The sequence below is a fragment of the Pleurodeles waltl genome, chromosome 2_1 (genome assembly GCF_031143425.1).
Source record: "Pleurodeles waltl isolate 20211129_DDA chromosome 2_1, aPleWal1.hap1.20221129, whole genome shotgun sequence".
Taxonomy (NCBI): Eukaryota; Metazoa; Chordata; class Amphibia; order Caudata; family Salamandridae; genus Pleurodeles; species Pleurodeles waltl.
The window spans coordinates 349,354,025-349,358,598 of NC_090438.1; positions in this window are offsets into that span (position 1 = coordinate 349,354,025).

Genomic DNA, 4,574 nt, shown 5'->3' on the forward strand with positions numbered 1-4,574 from the left:
CTGTTCTTGGCGCCATTTCTTCTTGAGTTTTCGGCGAGTCTGGAGGTTCGGAGGTCGGCGGGGAACCAGGTGGCCTTTCTGACGGTGTTGTTTTTGGAGGGTTTCTTGATCGGGGTGAGAGCGTTGGCACAGTCATCGATCCAATGCCTGAGGTTGCGGGCAGCTGTGATGGTGTTGGTCGTTTCGGCTGGTGGGGCGAGGGCGGCGATCAGCTGCGGCGAGGGATCCATTGCGGGTGGTGGTGCCTTGTGGGTTTCTTGAAGGTGAAGTAGATGCAGCGGTGGTCGGTCCAGTGGAGATCGGTGGTGTGGCTGAAGGTGACATGGCTGCTGGTAGAGAAGAATGGGTTGAGCGTGTGTCCAGCAGCGTGGGTGGGGGACGTGACAAGCTGTTTGTGTCCGAGGCTGGTGAGATTGTTGAGCAGGGCAGCAGAGTTGCTGTCATTGGTGTTCTCGAGGTGGAAGTTCTGGTCTCTGAGGAGGATGTAGTCTATAGAAGCAAGGGCTTGAGTGCTGACTATGGAACTGTGGTCGAGGTCCTGGGGGTCTGTAGATGAGGGTTCCTCTGAGGGTTGTCTTGGGGTCGATGTGGATTTGGAAGTGCATGTGTTCAGCGGTGCTGAGGGTGTCTTCGGTGTTGGTCGAGATTCTGATGGTGTTTCTGTGGACCATGGCGATCCATCTTCCCGGTCTGTTGGTGCGGTCCCTGCGGGTTATCATGTAGCCATCCGGGATGGCTTTGGCAATGTCGGGTGCTGAGGATGGGTTCATCCAGGTCTCCATCAGAAAGGCGATGTCTTGGTAGGAGGAGTCAAGAAGGTCCAAGAGTTCAATGGCGTGGTTGTGGACTGAGCGGGTGTTGAGAAGGATGCATCTGAGGTGGTTGTGGCTGGCTCTGGCGGGCGGGGCGACAGCTCGGGGGTTGGTAAAGCTACAGCTACGGCAGGAGAAGGGTCCGTGGATGAGCTTTGGTGAGGCCTGGAACCAGGTGGCCTATCGGCCGGTGTTGAGTGGGTGGAGGGTATTGGCATCGTAGTAGCGTCTGGTGATGTGGCAGTCACGGGAGACAGGGGCTCTGATGCTAGGTGCGGTCCAGGCGCGGATGGGTGCAGATGGGCTTGCCTCCGGCGTGGCGCGGCCACACAGCGGCTGCCATTAAGAGGGGGAGGTGGGAGGGAGGAGCAGCTGGGAGGCGAAAGCGGAACGTGAATGGGTGTGCGAGGGGGCGGGGCCACAGGGGACGCAGAGGCAGGGAAAAGAAGGGGGAAAAGGGCAAAAAAACAAGAAAGAGGCAAAAGCAGAGAAAAGAAAGTGAAAAGGCAGAAAAAGGATAAAAACAGACACAAGGCAGATACAAAATACTTACCGCTCTCCACTGGCCACCAGGGATGAGGTGCAGGCAGGTGCCTGCAGGCGGAAGAGGGCCTTGAAATCCCAGCAGCAGCGAGGGCGGGGAAAAGTCACGGGCACATTCAGGTGGAGCTGCGCGGCGTGTCGAGCTTCTCTGACCACAAACAGGTCAAGGGTCGCTCCGATTGTTTTTGTATTTTTTCCTCACCCAGTTCATCATCAAACCTGTGCTATGCGCATTTTGCACTGCAAATGTTCTGGTGTGTGCTTTTAAATTCCTATAGTCCAAAACTATCCTCTAGGATTGGTTGGGTTTGGAGAAAGAAAAAAGGGGTTTGTTCATGGGTGGAAGGCATGGCTCTGTTATGCCCTGATATTGCCAATGATCAAATATTGCTTTATTACCACACTGTAATTCTGGTTTAAGAGACTATTGAGCTTAAGTTTAAGGCTCAGTGAGTAAGACTATGACATGTGGGGGAGAATGTTTATCTTACAGCCCATTCACTGGTGTACATTTTCCTGTTATTTTCATCAGGCACTCTTATTATTTCCTCCCACTGGGGCACTTCCTTATCAAAGACTGGAGGCCAGTCATCCTCAGCTAGTATGATGTTGTCATCTTCAGACAAATGCAACCAGAAAACAGCTTTAATAGTGTTTTGGTATATCCCCTTAAATTTGTAATTCTAAATCATAAACTCTAACAGGAGGATTTAAATGTTTATCTGGAGGTTCACCTTGTATGAACTCATCAGTTGGATTCACCACAAGAAACCTCTGAAGCGTCTGATGTACTATTGTGACTTCTGCTACACTGTCAATGAGTGCACTTGCCCAAGTCCTGTTGTGAGGATAATCCATAGTTGGACCAGCATGTTTCCTAGAAAGTCCTGCTACTTTTGTCTTCTTGACTGGAGCCTTGGAGTCCAATCCTTTCTTTTCCCTCTTCTGCTTACTTCAACCTCTCATCCAATTTAACTTTTCCTGCTATATTCCGCCTTTCTTCAGTACTCGGATCAACTCCCTCTCTCTGCTCATTTATTGTCAGTGTCCTGAAAAGAATGTGGAGAGTGGATATCAGAATGCGCATACTGTTCAGTTTTTTTAAATTTTTATGTAGGTCCCTTAACTTATTACCCCTGCTAGATTCATACAATGGAGGAGAGCCAGTCTGTCTATTCTCTACCCCTTTATTTCTTCATACCTTCTGTTGCAGATTTCTCTTTAACTTAACTTTTAGGTTTTAAATGTGGCTTAATATCTCACAAACCTAGGGTATCAATCATGACCCAGAGAGGTGTAAACTTCCACACTTGCTTTTGTTAGTCCCATTCACAATCTGGAGTACTGAAGCTTTTCCCTTAATGTTGCTCAGGCTGATTGAGAAAACTGAAGCAAAGTTCCCCACTAACATGATTCCTAAGTCCAGAGCTGGTGCAGCACTGTACTCATTCTGTATTTGTTCTAGTACCTCAGGAAGAACTGCCAATAAAGGCGTGCCATATGTTCTGGTGTAAATGCATGCACATGTGCTTTAGCAGGTGTTACATTCCTCTTCGGGTGGCACTATTCCTAGAGGGAGAGACACAGTCAAGATTCTATGTTTGTCTTGAGCTGTTGTAAATGGATACATTGCTTCTAACTGGTTTGTCTTGCCAGCAACTCAGAAAGGAATCTCTCCATACTTCATTGGTGCATTTTCCATGATAGTGTTAATAGTCTGTGAACTAATAGGTTGTACCGGAACTGCTGGTCCTGCTGCAAAAGCAGGTCTAGAGTTCATAGTATGTAGCATAAACTGCACAAGTCTCCTGTGTGTGGCAACTGTGTAATATCTCCTAGTGCATTAGGCACCAATGTAGCATAAACTGAGTCTCTGGCTCAGCTCTACAAGGTTGACCCCCCACAGGTGACCCAAGTGAACTTAGGTCAAGGCATCAAACCTTGAGTATGAAAGACAGATTTTTTTCAGTCCCACAGAAACCCACCCAATACATAATTGAAATGGTGTCAATGCTTTTGGGTTACTAACAGTCCCTAAACAGGGATCTAGAGACACCATGGCCACTAGAAACAAACCTTTCTCATTTTTCTAAATACCACACACATCAACTGCAATAAGAAAAATACATTTTAAAAAGTATGTTTCTTTCAACAGATTTCACACTGTTGCTCAGCACATTTAAAATGAGCACACAGAATGTGATTAAAACAGCACAAATGCATGTTTTGAACAATGAGAATGAAATGAAACATTTTTACGATGGTTAAAATGTCATATAATAAAGCCTAACACCCTAAAACCTACTTCTCTGCACTACTTGAGGATAGCACGGAGTAGCATAACTTGTGCCTAGATTTTCTTAGCTAGAATGAGTGCACTGCATACTTGTTCACAGCAAAGCGATGTAATTATCAGGAGTCAGGAAGGCTGTGTTCCCTGCGAAAGGCAAATATGCATCACATCAGCATCAGCTCCTAAACATAGTGTGCTCGTGCCCCCCGCTCCACTGAACAATAACACAGAGTGCTGTGGGCTTTTGATTAGGGGTGTGGTGGCACAGAATGGCCTAGTTTTACACAACAAAGGAAGCCTGCCAGTGGTGCACCTCATATTTGTATAATAAGTATTGCAAATCATATTATCTAATCCAACAGTTATTTTTAGCATATAGCATGCTCGTGTCCCCTCACTCCTCTAGACTCATCACTCTGTATGATTTTACGTCTGGAGGGTGTGTTGGCACTAGTGACTTTTAAGAGCCTCAAAGAATCTTAAAGAGCTCATAGGATTGGTAAATGATCTCTTAGATTCAGAAGAAATTCAACAAAGGTTCTTAATAAGAGCTCGACAGGAACAAACAAGAAAGTGAAAGGAAAAAGCAGAATAAGACATTAAAAAGGATTTCATGGGTGTTCACAGGGGCAGTAATAAGGTAGAAACTGTAGGGAAATTAATAGAAGTGATGTTTAAAGTAAAACGAGGCTTACAAAAAATAGGGGACAGCGGATAGGTGGATACAGAAATCCTGGTAAACATTGTTGGTGCTCAACTGTTCCCCCTAGTTTGAAATGAGATCAGGGAAGACTAGGTCCTGTGTGCAAGCACCACAGAGGAAAACGAAGACCATGGCATCTGATGCATTACGCGCCACAAGTACAAAGCGAAAGATGTTAGTTATATCCTTTGGTGAGGATAGTGATCTGCTTGTGCTTGCAGAA